We start from the raw sequence: 23,787 nt of genomic DNA, 5'->3' as shown, positions 1-23,787 counted from the left end.
TTATAAGAATTTCATATAATATAGATATATGTATAGATATATAGATATAGGTATATGTTTCATAATCTTTACTATATAAACGAGGTTTAGATTTTTTTCCTTTCCACGTCCTACAATTGATTCTTGTGTAGTTGCCTCTGTAGCCACTCCATATGGTTCATCGCAAACATCATTGTCAACAGATTTGCTTTTCTTAATTAGAAACTTAACCATTTTAGTGGTAATTACTGCAATCCACAAATTGTGCACATTTTCAAAGTTATAGCAGTACCTACACTTGAACAGCACCAGCACACTATTTCTATAAGGATTAAACCTCTCTGGAGGCTTTAAACCAGTGGTTCTCAACCTGTGAGTCCCCAGGTGTTTTGGCCTACAACTCCCAGAAATCCCAGGCAGTTTACCAGCTATTAGGTGTTCTGGGAGTTGAAGGCCAAAACATCTGGGGACACAGGTTGAGAACCACTGCTTTAAATGGAGGCTGAATGGCCATCTAGGGCTGCTTTGACTTAGTCAAAATGGGTTGGACTAGATGCCCTCTGGCATCTCTCGTTCTCTAGTGGTTTTTGAACTGAGGCTGGATAGTTGTCTGTTGGGAGGACTTTGACTCTGCCTTCCTGTCTGGCCAAACTGGATGCCTTTGGGGGAGGGTCTCTTTCAGTGTAGGTGGGAGAGGTATTTTTCATGTGACACACCTGTGGACCACAGAAAACGCACTAATGCAGTGGATCTCAACCTTACTGATGTCATGACCCATTAATACTCATGTTGTGGTGACCCCCAACCATAAAATTATTTCCATTGCTACTTCATATCTGTAATTTTGTTACTGTTATGAATCATAATATAAATATCTGATATGCAGGATGTATTTTCATTCACTGGACCAAATTTGGACCAAATACCCAAAATTTTAATACTGATGGGGTGGGGTGGGGAGTGATTTTGTCATTTGGGAGTTGTAGTTGCTGGGATTTATCAAAGAGCATTCTGAACTTCACCAACAATGGACACAGAACTCCCATGACCAACAGATAATACTGGAAGGGTTTGGTGAGCATTGATCTTGACTTTGGAAGTTGTAATTCCCCTACATCCAGAGAGAACTGTGGACTCAATGATGGATCTGGATTAAATTTGACACAAATACTCAATATGCTCAAATGTGAACACTGGTGGAGTTTGAGGAAAATAGACTTGAAGACAAGGACAGGCGGAGAGATTTTCATCCTTCTCTGCCAAAGGGGTTCCTAAGACCATCACAAATATGTCTTTTCTGATGGTCTTTGGTGACTCCTCCAACACCCCCTCGTGACCCCCCCCCCCCAGGGGTCCTGACTCCCAGGTTGAGAAATGCTGCACTAGTGTGTCCCAGCACACAGTTTGTAAAGCTCTGTTGTAGAGTATTGCTTTTTTTTTATTCTAATGTTTATGTTCCAAGGAGGAACATGTGTATATACCTGCCTTTTCGGAGCATCCGATCACACATTTGAAGATATACCCCTTTTGATTACGTCCACAGATCAGGCTGAGAAAGAGATAGATGTGCTGCAAGGTGGGGCAGGACTTGGCCCCCAGTAATAATTCTCCCTCCCCATAATTTCATTTACTTCACAAATTTCTAGCATTGCAGTATGCCTTAAAACCTCACTTGAACATTCAGAAATGCAGCTTAGGCATCTGAAAAAAGGGTTGCTGGGGAATGTGAACACAGCAAATAGTAAGGATATGAATAATTTTCCATTTCTCACTCTGGAATTTGGGGAGTGAAGGAAAATTTCATGGGGGAGGAGAGTTCTTATTTGTAAAACTGTATTTTGGTCATCCCACAATTTCAGCTCTGTATGAACTGATAGGAGATGGCAGCCTGTAGTTCTCCGAGCATTGGGATTACAGTTCCCATGTTCCCCACTCACTGTATTTTACAATTGTTGTAGTCTAAAACATCTTCATGGATCAGATTGCCAACTACCAACTGGAATAACTAGACTATGGAGTCGAGTTAGCAAAATAATTTCTACATTGATAGTCTGGTTGGCCTTCCGTATCCATGGACTCAATCATCCACAGCTTGAAAATACCAGGGTTTCACTGTAACATTATTATATGAAGAGCCATTGTTAAACACACCGGGAATTATGTTAGTAAACCTTTATTCATATGCCACTTTCTATCTAACAAGTGAGGAATGTGAAGTGTTTTCAAACACTTTTTGAAACAAAGAGGTTCTTTTAAAAACACTCATACACAACTAATCAACACTGTCAACAGGATCTGCTCTTTTTTTGGTCTTTATGGGAAGGCATTTTTAAAAAGCTGTGGCTTGTCCTTTTGAATAGAAGGAACTCGCACTGGCCTCTGCTCAGGAACGGAAAATGGCACAGAAGGCAGCTTGTGGTTTGTTCTCATTGGAATTTGGCAGGAATGCTAGCGATAATGCTTCCCTGTGTTTTTCTGTGTAGCTCAGCCTTCCAGCTGCCCGGTCCTTGGGTTTGCTTGGCACAGCTGGCAGAGGACAAGAGCAACACCGGGGCCTCCTTCCAGCTGGAGAGCGACTACTTTCCTGACTCAGGCCATGCCATTCCCTGAGTCATTCCTACCACTTCCTACTCCATCTAGAACACAGATGACTAAGAATGAAGTTTTCAAATCAATTTGTTCCGCACAGCAGTGACTCGGGTTGGAGATGTTCAGATTTTCTATGCTGACTCTTCTCCTTCTTCTCCATTAATCAAGAACACAGCTGCCTAAGCCCTAATCGGAGTGTGATTAATTGCCTTTGCATCCCTGCTATAAATTTTCTTCTGCTTTAACTTGTCCTCGCTTGCATTCCGGCATAGGAAATTGCTCTTAAGCCTTTTGAGCATCTTTAATCAAACTACAAATTACAGTAAACCTGAATTGATCAGTGGGACGGTATACCTGTTCTCTGTAGACTGACTGACTTCCATATTGTATTTGCTTCCAGTTTATCAAATACCTTGCATAAGGAATGTAGTTGCACTGTCATGTGGGAAAGGGTATTGGCATAATGCTACAATAGAGTTTGGATTACAGTTTCCAGAATTCACTTCAAGTAGCATTCGAGGAATTGTAATCCAAAAAGTTCCTTTTCTGTACTGCAGGAATTGCTGCAATTGTGAAGCCCACCTTTCCAAACCTTGGCTGATGTTGGTTACTTTTCACTCAGTTATGAACAAACTACCATTTCCTGGGCTTGAATGAGTTCCAAACTCCAGGAGCCTGAGATGGGATTCACATAGTTTCAGAACAGGACTCTTAGTAAATTCAGTCCTCTAAGTTTTCAGAATTTCCAAACACATATTGAGTCGATTGCTATGGCCTTGTGATAGAAGTAATAAAATTATCAACTAGTTATTTGACTAGTAATTGTTAAATAAACTATTTGAACTAAAACATGATAATATTTTAGGCTAAAAGATAAGGTATAATTATTAACAGTCCCAGTCTCCACTTTCCTGCTGTTTTAACTCCTATTGACAAATGTTTGTTTGTAGTCTTATACAAGAATAAGATGTAATGAATTTGGTGGTACCTATTCTGCATATGCATAGGCTTAGATGAGGACTAGGGCTGTAGTAGACCGGGGTTCAAATCTCTGTTCAGCTACGGAAATCCATTGGCTGATCTTGGGCAAGTCACGCACTCTCAGCCTCAGAGTAAGGCAATGGCAGACCTCAATGTCCTGGGGTTGGTGAGAGGAGTTGTAGCATAGTTGCGCTCACAGACCTTTTGCACTATGATGTCATGAAGTCAGATCTTGGCCATTGGATGTGTGCGTCTGTATATGTGTCTATAGTAGAGGTTTAGTTCCAGGACCCTCCCTCCAAAATCCATGGATGGTCAAGTCCCATTATATAAAGTGGTATAGTAAATTGCATCCCTTACATAAAATGACAAAATCAAGGTGGGAATGATGCCAGACTGCATTGAGAAATGGGATGACCACATTCTATTTACATCTATTCCATGAAAGCAAAGCTGTGGTGCTGAATTGCAAAATAACAACTCACTTGAAAATGCCTTGTCCAGAACTTGTTATCCTGTACTTTTCAAATCAGACCCCCCTTTCATTAAGTAGTGATTACTTTTATGAACATTGATAATGAATGCACTTTTAGAATAAAATATCGAAAGTGCTTTGTAATCTGAAAGCCTCTCTGCTCCTCCCGTGGGGTTGTTAAATGGCAAGTTGTTGAATGCCCTGACCACATCTTCAAACCAGTTCCCTGCAGCTCAGAGGAAGAGAAAGATGGGCTAGAGCCCTTCTTGGGGACCGCATTTCCTACATCCCTGCAAGCCTAAATAAGCTTCAGTTCCTTCATTTTTCTTCCCCTCCTTATCATACCTCAAGAAGAGTAACTTCCTCCAGGAGTCCCACAGCTTAAGAAGCTTCCTTTTTGGACTAGATCTCCCAAATCTGTCCATTAGCATGGACGCTTTGTGTGTTCATTGCGGAGTTCTGGAAACTGTATTACTATTATTATTGTTATTGTTGTTGTTGTTATTATTATGTTGGTTTATATCTCGCTTTTTCTCTCCACACGGAGACTCAAAGCAGCTAATCTTTAATACATTACAATACAATTTTTAAATATTAAAACATTATTAAATATCATTAGTATTAAAAACAGTTCAGATTAAATCCATTAAAACATACAAAATCACAGCAGCCCCTGTAGGAAAACAATTTTTTTGCAAAGGACCATACATATCGTAGGCTTTGTGGAACCCCCAAAACTGCTAATCTAGGTTTGTTGTCCTTCATCCTGATGATATTGTTACTAAGAGTACCACACAAGTTTTGCATTTACTAAGAATGGAAGAGCTTCTCCATAACAGACGTTCTGCTGTAGCTGTCCATGGCCTACATAAACCAGGCTGCATTGCTGATGTATGGGAATGATCCAGATCTCAGTGGTAGAACATCTAAGCACGTAACAAGAGCTTTAAACCAAAGACCTTATGTAGATCAACATTTTCTTCCCATAAGCAAGCAAGATTTTCTCTGGAAGCACCCACACAAGATAAGCATAGAAGCTCTTTGTTCTGCTCATTCCTCAACATCATGTCTTTAGAGCAGTGGTTCCCAACCTGTGGTCCGTCGACCACCAGTGGTCTGCAAGAACTAAAATACAGTCCACAGCCTCACCGTTACTGCTACAGATAATAACACAGCTGAACCAAAAAATTTTTTTCTTTGTGTCTTCATTTTTAGACCTGTTTCTGGGGTTATTTGGGGTGCCGATTCAGAAAATTGCATTGGATAGACCACACCAGTTCTAGATTATTAAATATGGTTTCCTGTGGGTGAGTAGATAGCAACTACTGGGTGGTATATTCTCTGTATCAGAAACTAGAGCTGATGTGGTCTATCCAATGCAATTTTCTGAATCAGCACCCCAAATAACCAAACTGAATCCAAAGTTGGCCAAAAACTGATTCGTAACTCTTTTGGTACTAATGTTGGAGAGTGGTCCCTGGTCAAGAGGTCCATGGTCCAAAAAAAGATTGGGAACCACTGTTTTAAAGGCCACGAATGAGCAATTAGCAGGCATCCTATGGCTGTGACCAGGCTTTCCATCTCAAGAAAATTCCCCTTTCTTGAGAAGCCCTAGACCACTTTTGGTACATTAAACCTTCTTAATCCTCTCTTCTGACTTCTGATTTTTGTTTGTTTGTTTGCATTTACATTGTCATAACATAAGTCCTACTAGCTTCTGTTTTACCATCACAGCACTACATTCTTCTTAAAAAGTAGACAAAGCAATTACATAGTGACGAGTGGTATATAGGAATCCATAATTATGCCATTGCCGCAAATGAAAAAAAATGTGCAAATGACTATAAAGCTCAAATGTGTGAAGGGGCTGATAAAGAGTGTCAATCAGCTACTCCCATGGCCCTGGCTGAAGTCAATTATGAATGCAATAACATAGCATAAAGGGGTGATATGGTGAAGCCTTAAGGAAGATTCCCTTATATCTAATGCAGACCAGTCTTGACAGGATTGGCAAATCAGTTCTAGCATTTAACTGTGAATTTGACAGAGGTCACCTCTCTATCTCAAGGTGAATGTCTTGAATGTTGCTCAGGTTGCTAGAAGAAACTAGGACTTCAGTTCTTCCTTTTGAGATTGCATTACTGGTAATTTGAAGCCTGTCCTCCTCCCATCTCCCTGTAGATTTTGTGCAATTGATTGCATCACATTTCTGTAAGCAGAGGCTCGGAGCAAGAGATTATCTCCTCAATGTCCTTTGTCCTAGTTTAAAGCATATCAAACAAAATTCTTGTCTATTTCAGTCTTCACTAACCTGGTGCCTTCAAAATAACTTAGGACTGCAACTCCTGTTATCTTCAGTATTCATGGTTGCTGGACTGTCTTGGGATGTTGTCCAGGATACCTGAAGACACCAGGTTGAGGAAAGTGGTCTATAGTCAGTTACAATTCTTCTCAAGCTGTTGATGTGGGGGAAACTAGCATTTGTGTGGACCGTAGCACAGAGTTCCTACACAACCACCCTTCAAGTAGAACTGTTCTCCTGTGTGCTTCTCAAACTTTTCTAGATGTTTTGCACTTAAATTCCCAGAATTCCCTCTGGAAGTTGGAAGCCTAGAACATTTGGGAGACCAAAGTCTTGAGAAGTACTACTGGAGAGCAGGAGAACAAACCTTTCCAGAGGAAGATGCGGAGAGAATGGCATCCTCTAGCATTTTTATTCTGAGCTGCTATTGTGCGCCTTGAAGTCATTCTCAACTTATGGCAACCCTAAGGTGAACCTATCACAGGGCTTTCTTGGCAAGATTTGTACAGAGGAGGCTTTTCAATGCCTTTTAAGGCTGAGAGAGTGTGATTTGCCTAAGGTCATCCAATGGCCAAGTATTTACTTGAACCCTTGTCCAATGCTGAACCATCTAATGAACATTGATAATACATTTAGGATATTCTTTGAGGATGTGGTTTGTCTCCATATCAGAAAACTGTAAAAACTCCAGTTATCTTCTTAAAAAGATAAGCAAGTTGTTACATAACATGCTTTCCTTTCAGCTGATCTGTCAGGGTGACTAACAGTTCTGTCTCACTCAGCCATATCCCATCATTTCAGTGAAGCATTTTCTAGAGCAAATAATATCATTTTGTTCTTTGTAGCCCAGCTTTTACTTGCAATTTTTCTCCTCTTCCCGACTCAACTTTCTGGCTTGATTCCAAAGGCAGCTTGAAATGAAAATTACATTTCATTCCCCAGGAGCCTTCATCTCCTGCATACATGCATAGTGGTCGGGCTTATCAGTGTGCTTTTAGAAATCTGTGCCAGCTACATGGGTGTTTTACAATTAAAAATAAATAGGAGACAATGGCACTTCCTGTCCTCAGTGATTTATCATTTAATAACAAGTGGGTTACTCATTTCCTCTGGAAAGCATCTGTAAAAGTTTTAGGGAAGTGCTATTCTAGTTTCTCCATGCTTCCTTTATTTGATGATTTCTTCTTAATAATACTTTGTTTTGGAATTGATGTGCATGTTTGTTTGGTTCATATTTATGACTCCCTACATTACCTTGGCTACAGGAGGTTGATTGAAGGATTTGAGGAACTCTTCCATCCTGGAGCCATCCAGTCAAAATTTGCTTTGCTTGAGAAATAGATGTATGTAGATCAGTGGTTCTCAACCTGTGGGTCCCCAGGTGTTTTGGCCTACAACTCCCAGAAATCCCAGCCAGTTTACCAGCTGTTGGGATTTCTGGGAAATGAAGGTCAAAACATCTGGGGACCTACAGGTTGAGAACCACTGATGTAGATAGTTTCATATCTTACTTCCTTGGGTGCACCTACACTGTAGAATTAATGCAGGTTGATATCACTTTAACTGCAATGGTTCAACTAAATGGAATCCTGGGAGTTGTTGTTTTACAAGTCCTTTAGCTTTCTCTGCCCATGAGTGCTGGTGTATCACCAAACTACAACTCCTAGGATTCGTTAGTATTGAGCCACAGCAAATACATTAATTCTACAGCATAGATTCACCCTCAGTCCTGGAGAGAAGTTGGTGCCGCTTCTTATTTGCTTTAAAGAAAAAATGTAGACAGTGATGTACCATTGCTTCTAATCTTTAAAAAAAATTTTTTAATGCTGTATATTGTTCAGTTGCATTTGAACAATTGATCATTTCTGTGCTTTTATCTATACTGTGTAGTTTGAATGAGCATCCATATTGGGAATTCCAAAATATGCCAGAATTTTCCATGTTGGTGGATGAAATAGTGACATTACTTTCTGATGATTCAGTGTACACAATAGTTTTTTCATGCACAAGGTGGTTATCATGTATAATATATAACTTTCTGGGTATGCATATAACTGATAGATCAGTTAATTTTGTGTGCAGACCTGGTTTCAGTTTCCAAAATACCTTATTTATGTACATGCATGCAAATACAGGTATTCCGAAATCCATAAGTAGTCACCAAATATGTCTTGTGCAAGGTGGTAAAGTGGTTTAGTTGGATTATTCATAACTTTCCTTTTCTTTCTGTTCTTTCCTTTGCCTCTGTAGTCCATAAATGCTTGTAGCTATTTGATGTAAAACTCATGATCAGATGACTCATGTTTGACTGAAATGAGCTTGACTTGTGTCATCCAAAAACATCTCTGGCATTTTGATTGAGTCCCAAACTGTTTTCTATTAGGGAGGTTCCTTGCAGCTGAGTTTTTATCAGGCTTCTCTTCTGTTGTCAGAGATTCCAAAGAATTGTGTTCTTCCCATCTTGACTATTTATAGATAGTGATCTAGTTCCCTATAAAGAAATCAAGCTTACTCTCCCTGCGTCATGCTGAATTTTCCATCACTTTGTCTTCTTTTTCCTTTTTGAAGATAGACTTGTTCATCAACACCCAAGTTAAGACAAATAGTTGGAAGTGTTTAGATGCACTATTATTTTGGAAATATTTCTGTCTTCTGACAAAAGTATAAGCAAGAGATGGAGGGGGTTGGACTACAACTCCCAGAATCCCTGTACTTGGTATGACCACTCCAAAAAAAGTAATGTCTCTGAGCTGCAATTCAAAGCCCATTTGTGTATCCTTCTTCTTTTTCAAAGTTTCCATAAGGCATGCCCTTATTTCCTTCCTGTGATTGAATGCCAACATTCTCATAAGATTTTGTTGAGTCTTCAGGAGGGAATAATATCTGTGTTTGTCTCATGGAATGCATTTTTCAGATTGTCATGCGCTGCAATTCAACAGCATGAATACATCCATATCTACAGAAGTATGTTACCTTCATGTGTTGTTGAATTGCTTCTTTCATTGACCTGTTTGTGGCCATGATGAAGTTGCGCTGCCAGGAGGGAGCTTTGTTGTGGCTCTCTCTTGCTGTTAAAACTCTATTTGAGCTCCTTATATTTTCTTATTTTCTCTTTTTCCCTTTCTGATTTGGTGATTACAAGTGACCTTGTAGCATGAAAACAGGATGCCTGAAGGGATAAGGCAAAAAACACATGGAAAGAACAGAACTCACAGATGACTTTGGATTGAAATGGCTATAAAAGGCTGAAAAGCAAAGGATTTACCTAGCATCAAATCACTATATCCAGTAAAATGGGGGGTAACTAGAATACTGAGGTTAAGAAAGTTATTTTTTGAGGTTCTACAACTCTCAAAAACTCCACATCTCTGTGTTGGAGGGTTGCTGTGGATGGCACACACTAAAAAATTGAAAATACAGCTTTGATTCGTTGGGAGTGCATCTAGATTGTGGAATTAATGAAATTGGCATCACTTTAACTGTCATAACTTATGGGAATTGTAGATTTGCAAACATTTTGGCCTCTGGACTCTATAGCATTGAGCCATGACAGTTAAAATAGTGTCAACCTGCATCAATTCAACAGTATAGATGTGACCAAGAACCTGTCAGCATCAGGTAAGGGAGATAAAAGTGCTCCATGTATTTGCTATGATGGTAATGCAAAGAAAATACAGACAAATTGTACTTTTTTTCTATTACTCATTGCTGTCAGCACCTGAAGCAGTTGAGGATGCAATACAAAAGCTCTTGCGTGGTCCTTCCATGGCTAATTCTTTTCCTCCCATGGATAAATGCTCAGCTGTTGGCAAGCTTTTCCTCCCAGGGGAAAGTAGTAATTTCTAAGCAGTGAAAGCTGTGAGTCATTTATAGCACAGGTATGAAGAATAAGGCGAGGCAATTGCAGTACAGGTGTGGTTCACTTGGTGTTCTAATTCTGTATGAGGCCAAGATGTAGAAATAAACCCCTTATCCTTGTGATGTGAAAAGTTATTTTGTATATATCGATGCTGGTAGGACAAGGAGAATCAGATCATGAGAGCAGTTGAGGTAATGCTTCCCAAAAAATACCCAAGCCACCCTTTTGGATGCAGTCATAGCTGCATCTCTGGCAATATATAGATTAGCGTCTCCTGAAGGACAGAACAAGGCTGTCAGACAATCATAGATGTCGTCATCATCATCATCAAGGAAACATACAGAAGGCTATGCCCTAATCCTAAAGCATGGTGTGTCCTGATGTTTAGACCAATGCCATCCTACCAAACTATAAAATAGGACCTGCAGTTTTAGGTCTAAGGTGCAATCTTGAGCTTCAGACATTGGCTGTGGTGTCCAGGTCTTTTTGTAGGCCATTATTTCAGATCAAATCCAGAGACCCTGGTAAGATGGAAGGCTCTCTGCATACATCTAGTGGTTTAGGGTCAACGTGAGCGTAAACCTTGGTTTAGCCTTATTTCTGACCCAAGCAATGCCAGGATATTGGTGCATCAGATTCTGGAAGATGGTATTCACCAAGATTGCATTTCACAGTTTCAAGGGAATGCATGTCTCTTAGTTGAAGAAGGTGATAAAAGGAAAAGCCACAGTGGGCTTGTTTAGCCTAAGACAGGCAGAAAGTTTAATCTTACAAGAACAAGACAGAGTTAGCTTTAGACTCAACAGTGATGTCTTTCCTCCTTTGCTCTTGTCACATGGAAAAGTTCATAAGCACGCACTTCCATTTTAAAGACTGTCATCCAAGTGTGAACAGCTCCATCTTATTATTTATCAATACAAACATGCTAAAATCAAACCATAGTTTATGAAAATGGCGCATTGACCACAGTTAGAAAATTATACAGTATGTTGTCGAAGGCTTTCATGGCCAGAAGCACTTGGTTGCTGTGAGTTTTTTGGGCTGTATGGCTATGCTCCAGAAGTATTCTCTCCTGACGGTTTGCCAACGTCTATGGCAGGCATTCTCAGAGGTTGTGAGAACTGTTGGAAAACTATGCAAGTGGGGTTTATATATCTGTGGAAGGTCCAGCATGGGAGAAAGAACTCTTGTGTGCTTGAGGCAAGTGTGAATGGTGCAATTGGCCAGCTTGATTAGCATTGAATGGCCTTGCAGCTTCAAAGTCCGGCTTCTTGCCTGGGGGAATAATTTGTTGCCTGAGGGAATCCTTTGTAGCTAGTCCTGATTGTTTCCTGTCTGGAATTCCCCTGTTTTCAGAGTGTTGTTCTTTATTTACTGTCCTTATTTTAGAGTTTTTTAAGTACTGGTAGCAACATTGTGTTCATTTTCATTGTTTCCTCCTTTTTGTTGCAATTATCCATATGCTTGTGGATTTCAGTGGCTTCTCTACATAGTCTGACATGATAGTTGTTAAAGTGGTCCAGCATTTCAATGTTATCAAATAATATGCTGTGTCCAGGTTGGTTCACTGGGAGCTCTGCTATGGCTGACTTCTCTGGTTGAATTAGTCTGCAGTACCTTTTATGTTCCTCGATTCATGTTTGGTCAATGCTGCGTTTGGTGGTCCCTGTAGAGTTGTCCACAGCTGCATGGTATACGATAGACTCCTGCAGAGGTGAATAGATCCATCTTGTCCTTCGCTGAGCGTAGCATTTGTTGGATTTTCTTAGTGAGTCTGTAGATAGTTTGTAGGTTGTGTTTCTTCATCGGCTTCCCTATGTGTTCAGTGATTCCCTTGATGTATGGTAAGAACACTTTTCCTCTGGTGGATATTTGTCTTTATTGTCATGGTTATACGGTACTCTTGTCACGTGCCTTCAAGTCCTTTTTAAACAATGACAACCCTAAGATGACCCTATCCCTGTGTTTTCTTAGCAAAGTTTGTTCAGAAGAGGTTTGTTGTTGCCTTCCTCTGGGGCTGATGTAGCATAACTTGTCCGAGTTACTTCAGCATAAAAGGAAAGCAGTTTGGTAGTGTATTAAAGGTCATCATTGGATTAGCACTCTGTCTTTATCCACTAAAAGCTTATTATTTTTATTTCCAGTTAGGCTGTACAATAAATGTGTGAGTGAAAGTATGAACAGAGAGAATGAAAGTGACTATAAGGGAGAGGAGGGAGTAGTATGAATGAGAAGATAGAGCTGGATGTGGCATAGGTAGATACCTAAAAGTAGGCTGATGTGGGTAGTAAAGAGGAAGAAAAACCAGGAAGGAGAGAGAATTTTGTGACTCTGTGGATATATGAAAGAGAAGTGGTTATTTGACAGTAGAGAGGGATAAACATGAATGGAAGAAGAGATCCAATTTTGAATGAAGATGAGAAGAAAATAGGGAATCCACATTTAGGTGCAACTCAGCCCTTCTACATTTTGTGGGGTTCTCAGCAGCAAAACAGGCAGATGACAACATGGTACATGTTACAGTGGCTGTGAAGGCAGCAACAGATAAGAGGCCACCAATTGTTTTGGTATCAATACCATTGGGTTAGAGCAGTGATTCCCAAAGTGGGTGCTACTGCCCTCTGGTGGGCACTGCAGCAATCCAGGGGGGTGGTGATGGCACCTATTAGGGCACGGGGGCGGGACCAGGAGAGGGGCGGGGTCTCTTCCCAAGTGCTGGAGACAGGGCTGAGCACCTGAGGCGCCTGTTAGGACACAGGAGACGGAGCTAGAGGAGTGGGCGTGGCTTCTTCCCAAGAGCCTGAGACAGGGCTGAGGATCTATACCTCTCCTGAGGCGCTTGTTAGGACACAGAGGGCGGAGCTAGGGAAGGGGGCGGGGCTTCTTTCCAAGAGACAGGGCTGAGCCTCTATACCTCTCCTGAGAGGCCTTTAAGGACTAAAGGGTGGGGCGGGGGCGGGGTCTCTTCCCAAGAGCATGAGACAGGGCTGAGCCTCTGTATAACTCCCCTGAGGTGCTTGTTAGATCACGGGGGTAGGGTATAGAGGTTCAGTCCCATCAGACACTTGGGAAGAGGCTCCGCCCCCTCCTCTAGCCTGTGTCCTGGCAGGACAGGGATAGAAGCTCAGCCCTGCCTCAGAGCTCGTAACTCCGCCCATCCCAGTCCTGGCCGTCCATTTGTGGCCCCACCCACCTCCCCCTCCCAGCCCTGCATCTTGGACTAGGGGAGAGGCTCAGCCCCGCCCTCTTGAGCAGGAGCCACGCCCATCCCTCTAAGCCACGCCCCCCTTTCCAGGGGGCGCTGAGTCATATTTTTTCTGGAAAAGGGGCGGTAGGCCAAATAAGTTTGGGAACCACTGGGTTAGAGCATCTTTCCATGAAGACTGTGTGTTGGTCTCTAGCCAGCCAAGCCATTCTGTTGAAAGTTGGCCTTAGAGTTGCACTGGAGGACTAAGAGATATCCTAAGGAAGTGTTCCCTCGGGTAAAAAAAACAGGTCTTTTTCACTTTCATGGGGGTCCTGTGCATTTCATTGTAGTGAATGAGACAGGATGACTATCCTGTTAATCCAGTGAGGGAAAAGTGCTCTTCTATAAATCTATGAAGCATTGTGACATGAGTCAAAGCAATGAGTGACAATTGTGGGTGATGGAGCTCAAAAAGAAAGGCAGCTTAAAGCATGTCTGATGGAAAGGTGGCTGAGTCATAGGGCCCCATCTCCTGCCAAAAGCAAGGGCCAGTGACAGGTGGCATTGCCGGAAGGGCTTAGCACCTTGCCCTCGGCTACCCGCGTTTCATGTTTTCCGCCTGCTTATCTCTACGGTGTGAGAAATTGCACAGGGCTGGTGTTGTGTTCACTCAGAAGGAGAGAGCAGCAACGGGGAAAGTGATGAAGCACCTTTGCCAGTAAACACTTAACAAGCCTGCGTCATCCCTTGTGCTCTCTGCCCCGATTTCTCAATAACAAGCAGGATGACCTAGCTCTGTCAGTGTTTGGGAGAGAAAGAGGTTACCCATTTCTCCCCCTTGATCCTGCTCTCTTTGCTCGCATCCCCTCCTCTTCTACGAAGCTGCAGTTTTAGCTGTATATTTTTGGCTCTTGAGACCTCCGCCTATGTTTCCTTAGGGCTGCAAATCGATGCTTGCCCATTCTGTCTATGCTTTCCTTTTCTTATTTCCTTTGCTTCTTCAAGTTCCCTTAATCGACTTTGGCTGACATCCTGGAATTGAGCGATGAGCGAATGAATACACACACATGCGCACTCACTGTCCGTGTGCCCTTGGCCAAGCAGGCGTGAGACTTGTAAACCCAATTCGTCTGTACTGAAGCGGGAGAAGAAATTCAGGTCAACATGTTTTTCTTTCGCCGGGTAATTCCAGGATATGTATGTATGTGTAACTTTGTTGACTACAGACCGTGAAATTTGGAACCTGTTCCAAGCCTGTGCCAAAGTTTTGCAATGTTGTTGTGCAACAGTGCCTTCTCCACTCTGCAAAACCCCCAAGATCGAGAAACATTGACTTGGGATTCCTGGTAAATCTCCAAACTCAGCAATGATTGGGGTCCTAGATTTCAGGGTTTGTAGTTATTTATTTATTTATTGCCTCTATATACCACCTTTCTCATCCCTGGGGGGACTCAAAGCAGTTCACATAATCAATGACAAAATTCAATGCCTCACATCCAACATCACATATCAAATCAACAACATATAACAAAAGAATTAAAAAACATTAAAACAATAAAACTGTGATAACAATCACAGACACAACATGAAACATTTAGGCTTTCCCAGGTGTCTTTCCATATTTCAATCATTTGTCGAATGCCTGCTTGAATAACCAGGTCTTGAGTTGTTTCCTAAACATTAGGAGGGAGGGGGCTGATCTGATCTCACTGGGGAGGGTCAAGGGGCCACCAGTCAGACTCATTCAGATGAAATGTCTGAACATAAGCAACACAACCTATATGTTGTGTCGTGTATATATCAGATTTATATAGGTTATGTTGTTTGTGTTCAAAAGTTGAATGAAGTTGTACAACACATCCTATAATATATTTGGCAATAATAGATGTACTTTAAGACAAATATACACATTTAATCTGAATGAGATTATTTACATTATCATATCCTTATTGACTACTAGAACTACTTGAACAAAGTAATGAGTACTAAGATTGTTTTGAAAATCTTATTTTTATTTACAACATTCGCTTAGCGTTACAACTAGACTTAATGTCAGGGGAAAACCTTTGCCTTTACCTACCCTCTGTTTATGAAGTGCCAAATGTTACTGTCTTTATATTTTTCAAGTCACTGGGTTCTCTTGGGCTAGTTATGAAAACACTGCTTCCTAGATGGTCTGAAAATACTGTAAGCATTTGGAGGCTATACCTTGCCTGTGCCTTTTTTATAATCTCAACTCATCATCTAGTACTTTAGAAAGTATCGGGAAATCTTAGGTTCTACTTGTGGGCTCTTTTTCACTGGGAATTACCCTAATATTTGGGATGTTCGGGATGAGTGAGTCAGCGAACCCATAAAGTTTGGGCAGGTCTCCAAGCTGGGATGTGTTAGGCCCCGAGTGGGACAAAGGAAAAAGAAAAAGAGGCGTGCAACTTCTAGAGTTACTAAACACTTACTGTAAAAATCTCCTCATCATTCTGAACCTGTTCCAAAATTGCTGGACTTTTTCCCCGCCAGGAATCGGCAAGCAGCTGTAGCTGCGTCACTTGAATTCTTCTTTTTTGTTTTGGAAATGTAGTCACTGGAGGACTTGCAGTGTTGTTTTAGAGCTAAATTGTGTGAGATTGGTCTTATGTAAGGCAGTTTTGTTGGTTTCCTGCCTGCTTTTTAGCAAGAGGAAAAGAGAGACTCTGGGTGGTTGTATTGTGGCCTTGTCACATCTCAAGTCTACCCTGTAAGCTTCGATTTGCAATCTTTTTAGATAAAAATGATCTGATACCATTATCCCTCACCATTGGGCAGACTGACTATGAGTGATGGGATCTGAGATTCATTAACATTTGGAAAGATCAGAGGATTCAGTTGTTCATTCTGTTAAACTCTGATGCAGCAGACAAGTACAATTAATGTAAAGTTGTTAACTTCAAATTATTGAAGATGTTAGTTCAAACATCTTATGATGGACAAGGAGAAGCGATTTGTTAGTTTGTTCCTCTGAAAGATAGCCTAAAGTTCCTGGTATTTGTTGACTGTCTCCCATCTGTGTACTAACCAGAACTGACTCTGCTTAGCTTCCATGATCAGACAAAAGCTAATGTTTTTATATTCAGTCCCAATTGAAGATAATGCACTTATTTCCCCCATTATTTGAGATACCTGATCTGGCCATGGTGACTCCTGCCTTAGGCCTCTTCTACACTGATTATCAAATCCAGATTATCAAATCCAGATTATCAAATCAGATAATCCACATTATCTGCTTTGAACTGGATTATATGAGTCTACACTGCCATATAAATGCAGTTCGAAGCAGATAATCTAGATTTTATATGGTGGTGTAGATGGGGCCTTAGCTGTGTCATGTTTGCATTACAGTAACATGCTTTACATGGGAATACCTTTTAAGATCTACAGCAGAGATTCTTTTGTGAATGAACAAATGGATGAATAAATGTTTAGCCTTCTGTGCTAGTTTATTTCTTCATCTTTTTGACCTTTTAGAACAGCTTTGCCCATTTACATGCTTCATGTGCAGAGTATCTTAGATTCAGTCCTTGACATTTCCAGGAAGCAAGTGACAGGAACAACATCTGCTAAAGGTCCTGAAGAAGATGGTCTTGGGTTAGATGGACAATTTGTTTAGCTTGGTATGAAGCACTCTTCTGTTATGCGTTGTGCAGGATTGTGCATGTACGCCCATCTACACCATACCCTCTTCCATCAGAAATAGCTCAAGGAGAGAAGGGCTTAGGAGATGGCTATCAGTTTTGGATATCAGTTTCTAGAATCCCTTGACCATATTTGTTGGGTTTTTGGAGAACTGGAAGTCCAGAACTCTGGATGACAAAGAGTTGAGAAGAATTGATGTAGACAGGTGTGTCTGTGAAGTTTTGCTTCTACTTGGAAGAGTGGAGAGGTGATGTATCTCTTACATAGATCAAGGACATCTAATATCTCCAAATACAGTTTTAGCACCAGGTTCTTTCTTATAGCCTTTCATCTATGGCTGAGCTGAAAGCCTACTTGTATTTCATTGTTTGAAAGTCCCCAGGTTTCCACTGGAGATGTTTGGGTTATTACCGGTGCTCAGAGGTGCTACAATATCCCTTTGGGTGATATTGGTGAACCTTACTAAGCTTTCCAGGAATTGTGTTCACTTTGGATTCGAGACACTGGCTACGCCACTGGCCCAAGTTTAATCATGTTTATATTTTTTTTCCAACAATATCTCCTGTCTCCTCTCGGTCATGTCTGTGACTGTTAGGATCCAACAACCTCTTCAGTTTATTTACATAATCCTGTCAGTATTTCTCTTTATCTCTACAGGAAGTCATAACTTGCAAATATAAACTATTCAATGCAAATTAACAGTGGGCCTAGAAAGTTCACTTCTTTGTCTGTCCTATAATTAAGTAGTTCCCTCCAGATAATGGAATCGTTTCTTCTCTGAGAAGGGTATGATAGACTGACACATTTGTTGTAGATTGAGGGTACATCTTCACTATAGAATTCATTCTGTTTGAAACCACTTCAACTGCCATTGATTAAAGTTGTGGAATCCTTTGGAGACGAACCAGCACACTTAAGTCAGAAAGGGCTCAAAACCTTGTAAAACTACAGCTCCTATGATTCCATAATATTGAGTCATGAGAGTTAAAGTGGTGTCGAACTGCATTTATTCTAGAGTGTAGAAGAGATTGTTTGGGTTATACAGCAGCTTGAGGCATGTTTTCATTATCACTACTCCATCCTTTTAAGTCTTGAGGTCTCCCTGCTTGTTGGGATACTTTGACTTCTATGCTAGGGAATTCACCATAATTGAAAGTATGGTTGGACTGGATGGCTCACAAGGTCTTTTCCAACTTTATGCTTCTATCTATCTTACTTCCAGTCTGTATTAGGATCATATCTTCATGTTAAATCACAGTCACCAGAATTGGTATGCTATTGTTGTGTGCCTTCAAGTCATGTCTGATGAAGTCATGTGTGATGTAGGATGAACTCAAGCGATTTCTTGGTGTGATTTCTCCACCGGAGGATTGCCTTTGCTTTCCTCCGAGGCTGAGAGAATGTGACATATTGAGTTTCTATGGCTTGGCGGGGATTAAAACCCTGGTCTGAAATCATAATCCAAAAATCAAACTACTACACCTTCCAGTTCTCCATTAGTAAATGGTGGAATCAAACAGAAGACAATAATAAAGTTTTGGACATAAATTGGCAGCTGTTTAGAACTAATACTTTGCATTAAAAATATCTAATATTTACATTTGAACACATTTGTTCTTTGGACTTGGTTGACAAACTTTGTGTTCTGCAAACATTTTTGTTTTTCTCTTTTTCAGTGCATCTGTTTTGTGAGCAACTTGTAAAGCAAACGGAAAGTTACGTGCATACAAACTATTGTTTCCTTCAAATCCTAAGAGAAACCATCAGCACCAACCTTGGGCAATTCTAGGCAAATTTCCAAGCAATAAATAAATAATGTCTATTTGACTAGGGCCTGAAGGAGTTCCGAGACAAATGGAATCATGCAAATTAAGCAAATGCATGCAAATTGGCTTGGTTTGGAGTAACGGCTACTGGGTGGGCCAACACCTACTTTCTCACAATATATGCTACTGTAAAAGTAAGGCTAACATTTTGTTGTGCAAGCAGAGGCTGAAAGAATAACACGTCTCTACTCTCATCCTGCCCCGTGGCTATTTAAAACTATTGGTTCATCCTAGATTATGATCTGGCCTTGGAGTTCAGGTTTGTCTGAAACTTGGTGTGTTACTCCACAGAAATCCCATCCATAAAGTTCTTCTTGTTCTTCATTCTAGGATGTCCTACAAGTGATGATTGTGGGTATCATTTTATTTCAGGATATAATAGCAAAAGCTTTAAAGTTGGAATTTGGGTATTTCTTGGGCACCAAGGGTGCATCTATACTGAAGAATGAGTGCATTTTGACACCACTTTAACTGTCATAACTCAAGGCTATTGAGTCATGGGAATTACAGTTTTACAAAGGGTCTTTAGCATTCTCCACCAAACAGTGCTGGCACCTGACCAAACTATAACTCAGTAGTTCTCAACCTGTGGGTACCCAAGTGTTTTGGCTGACAACTCCCAGAAATCCCAGCCAGTATACCAGCTGTTAGGATTTCTGGGAATTGATGGCCAAAACACCTGGGGACCCACAGGTTGAGAACCCTGCTATAACTCCTGGAACTCCATGGCAGTTCAAGTGGGTCAAGTGCATTAATTCTACAGTATAGATGCACCCATAGAAAGTGAATTGAAAATCCCAGCTTGTAGTCACTTTTCTGTAGCAGGATATCTTAAGCTGGAAAGTTCTAACCTGTGCATGTTTATTCAAAACCTGTGCATCTAGATTCTAAACCCTTTGTTTGCCTTTCTGCTCTAAAGGCCCATCTTGCACATATTTAATCAGGCGGAACACTAGCCTAACTTTGGTTATTTGCTTGTAAAATTATGTCGTTCTTCCTGGTTAATTTTCAGCAAAGATTACTCATCAGTAATCACCTTTTATCTTTTGCTAGGAAATAGGCAGATGCTTTGTACTGAGTCACATACACACCTGTGGTACATCTGTACTGTAGAATTAATGCAGTTTGACACCACTTTAACTGTCATGGCTCAATGCTGCTGGGTCTTGGGAGTTGTAGTTTGGTGATGTACCAGCACTCTTTAGCAGAGAAGGATAAAGAGCTTACAAAACCACAACTCCCACGATTCTACAGCATTGGGCCATAGCAATTAACAGGCCACAACAGAAAAAACATTCTCCGAAGTCTCCATACAATCTGTCATTCCTACTAGTTTAGTGGTTCTCAACCTGTGGGTCCCCAGGTGTTTTGACCTATAATTCCCAGAAACCCCAGCCAGTTTACCAACTGTTAGGATTTCTGGGAGTTGAAGGCCAAAACAACTGGGTACCCGACCCACAGGTTGAGAACCATTGTTCTAGTGGAACACAGAAGAAGATCCTTCCAGATGTCCTCTGTTATAGGGACTTCTATAGAGAGAGGCTTCCCATCCAAGTCCCAAGACATGTAGGTCTTCAGATGATCTTCCAGATTGTTGAATTAAGTCCATAAGTGAATTACCAGGCAATATAGTACAGATACCATGTGTTGACTGCCTACTGCATGTGTCTGCCAAAGTGTCCATGCTTTGAGCTGCTGAGACCATTTCTTAAATGCTCACTTAAACTGCAATATATTTATTTGCTTTAAATACCCAGGAATATAGAGATAGTGACAGCACAGGTGTTGTTGAATAGGCCCTCTCAGGCTTTTTATTACAGCAACATTCCTCACACCTGCTATTTGGCTTTTATGGCAGGGGGATTTTTATTACAGTTCTTGGCTGGCAAAGAGCTTGTCAGGTTATAGAAGCATCAATAGCTCAGCCGCTGCGTGGTAAATGGGCCCGTGTCTCTGGGCATCTTGTTAGCCTGCTTGACTCACAGTGTCATTTCTTTGTCTCATTTCTGACTTCAGAAACACATTTGCTACTAGGCAGAGCCTAGAAGCAAGGTGAACGTTATGGGATAAGGGAGGAGGCAGGAAGGTATACAGGTTATTTGTCTCCTTTTGGGAGATAGACCCCATGGTGGTTTCTCGCTATTGGCATATTTAGAAAGACATTCCCTTTTCATTATCTCCCTGAAGTAACCCGTAATGCCATCTGTGCAATTAAATTAATCTGGGGTTTCTGCTGGCATTTTCTTTGCCTTCTCTCTGCCAGCTCACTTTAAAGCAGTAGGATAAGGGGATTGCTTCTCTCTGTGTGTTTTGAGCTTCTAGGATAGAATTTGGGTCTTTTTAGCAGCAGGAACTATTAGGGATGGACTCCTTGTGTTAGCAGAGGTGGGCTTTTACTCACCATACCACTTTGAACAGATCATTTTTGTCTGATTTTGACATTCCTTGACATCTGGTTAGATATGTGGGTGGGAGACTACCAGAGATCCTTAGCTAGGACTAGAAGATCATCTTCCCTGAGGATTTTGGAGAGCAATTTCTGGTCAGAATGGGTAATTTGAGTATGAATGGGTGATTTCTTGTGTTCCTATTTGCTCATGAAACTATCAGAGGAATAGAGAGCATTGGTAGGTAATCAGGTCAGGTCTTGTTAGTAACTGGATCGTAGACCTAAGGAAGAGCTAAGGCAGAACTGTGTCTTGATACCTTGGAGCTGCCAGTTGGACTAAATGGATCAGTAGTGTAACTCAGAAGTTCCCACAAATTATTTTAAGCATAAAATATTGATTTAGGCCAGTGTTTCCCAAACTTTGATCTTCCAGATTTTTTGGACTTCAGCTGGCCATGCTGCTTGGGCTTCTGGGAGTTGGAAGTTCAAAACATCTGGAGGACCAATGCTTGGAAACCATTATTTTAGGCTATATTGTACCATATGGTGGCACAGAATGCAAATAAGGATTTGCAGGAAACAAAACACCCTGTTGTCTTCTCCATTAAGGGACATTCAACAAACTGAAGAAAGTTGGAACTTAGTCCAGCATGTGTGAATTTAGTAGCCAACTAAGTTAGACCATTTACACTAAGTTAGAGCAGGAGTTCCCAAACTTTTTTGATCATGGAGCCCTTCAGAAGACTCCCCCCCCCCCACAGAATCCTAACTTTTTTGCTGGTTTTCCAACAGAAGACTAACTCTGTTCCTAAGAATTTTGAATCCATCCACAAAGTTCTTCCTGTTCCTGAATGTTTTGCATAATGTAGTATGTTCAGAAATAAAGAGAAAACATTTTAAATATAATGACAAACATTTAGTTTGGTATAAGAATATATTGAATACATGCCTAGATTTATGAATAAAATTGTTTCAATGTTTGTACTTAAAATAGTTTTGAAATTGGGCTTTATGTCCGACAGCTGGATATGGCAGTCTGGGGCGGTATCAACTTACTCCTAAATTTGGTTTTTGTGTCAGCATAAGCTGAAAAGCCTAATTCGCATCAATAAGTGGACATGAAGGGAGGCTGTACTTGGATAGTCTGACTACTGATGACTCTATGTCTGTTAGTCCTACTCAAAAGTTATTCAATGACATAGATTCAAATTTCACTTCTAAAGCAGAGGTACATTGATTTTCATTAAGATCTTCATACTCTGGCATGCATTGATTTTTAAAAAAACATATATAGTATGTTTTGCAGACCCCAGCTTGACCAACAGTCATGCATTCTGGGAGCTGAAGTCCAAAAAAATCTGGAAGATGGGAGTTTGGGAAATACTGGCGTAAACCAATATTTTATGCTTAAAAGTCTTACATAGTCCTTTGGACCAGAACATTAGACAGAAGGGTGATCATGGGAGAGGAATGTTATTTTTTTTTTTAAAAAAAGGTGGCCCCTTCCTTATCCATGGATTCCATAGCCACAGTTTCATGTATCCACACATCAACAGAGATCCTTCTGCCCGGTAAGTGTTTAGAGGTTCTTCGAGATCCTCCAATGTGTTTCTCTGTATGTTTCCATCCCAGATCTTGTCAAAATATAGGGCTTACTATTATCCACAGTTTCAAGTATCAAAACAGGGAGAGAGTTAAAACACATCCTTCACAGGTACAGGGATTGTGTTGTAGTTATAATTCCTCACTCAATATGTGGTAATGTTACTTTTTGTGTCTCATAGATGGGGGAAAAAAAGAATTGATATAGTAAATAAATCATTTGGAATTGGAAAAACGCCTCACAAAATACTCTGTCCCAGGGCAGTTTCTGCCCTCTTTCCTCAATGAATTGGACAGGAAGGAGGAAAAAACAATTTTGCCAGTGTTTGAATTGTTTGCACAAAGAAATGTCTTGCTAGCAAGCATCACTTTTTTTAATGTGTTGGTTACAAGCTCTGCTACTGGGAGCATTGCTTAAAACCAAAACAAAACAAAAACCAAGAGAGAAAAGTCTGCTTTCTTTGATAAAATGGGACGTAAAGTTGCTTGAAGGACCTTTCCCCACATCCCTAAATGCTCTTCAGTCTTCTTTAAGCCTTGGCTCTAAATTAACTACTGGCTTTATTGGATTCTTTGGCAGAAGCTCTGCATAATGTCCCGTTTTTTACAATGACCGTACAAGGCACCTGCACAGGCTTTTGTGGCGGGTGACCGCCAAACATTTGAAACGTTGAGTTGTTTTATTTTGTTTATTTGTCCAGATAATTGCAGAAGCAGTGGCCGAGGTTTGGAATCAGATCTGACACGGTGAAATGAAAGACGGCAGCAGATGCTGAGCGTAACAACGAAAGCGTATGCACAGGAGAAACACAACAGGATTTTTCTTTCTCCTTTCTTTCTTTCAAGCCGATTTCTCCTTTCAGCAGCACCCTCTGAGCTATCAGGTGAATAAGAGCTCTTTATTTCTTTTCTGCATGGGGTGGGTGGGG

At 40.9% G+C, this 23,787-nt stretch overlaps 1 long non-coding RNA gene across 2 annotated transcripts in view; it reads left to right on the top strand.

The window, feature by feature from the left end:
- Nucleotides 1-23,787, top strand: part of LOC134298787 (uncharacterized) — a 192,483-nt gene that overhangs the window by 67,163 nt on the left and 101,533 nt on the right. For both annotated transcript variants that reach the window (XR_010005869.1, XR_010005868.1), the window contains exon 3: nt 23,560-23,742. This is a non-coding gene — a long non-coding RNA (uncharacterized LOC134298787). The remainder of the gene's footprint in view (nt 1-23,559; nt 23,743-23,787) is intronic.

Source organism: Anolis carolinensis, chromosome 4 (assembly GCF_035594765.1).
Source record: "Anolis carolinensis isolate JA03-04 chromosome 4, rAnoCar3.1.pri, whole genome shotgun sequence".
Taxonomy (NCBI): domain Eukaryota; kingdom Metazoa; phylum Chordata; class Lepidosauria; order Squamata; family Dactyloidae; genus Anolis; species Anolis carolinensis.
The sequence above is the reverse complement of the archived record's forward strand: the minus strand, read 5'-3'. Positions and strand labels throughout refer to the sequence as shown.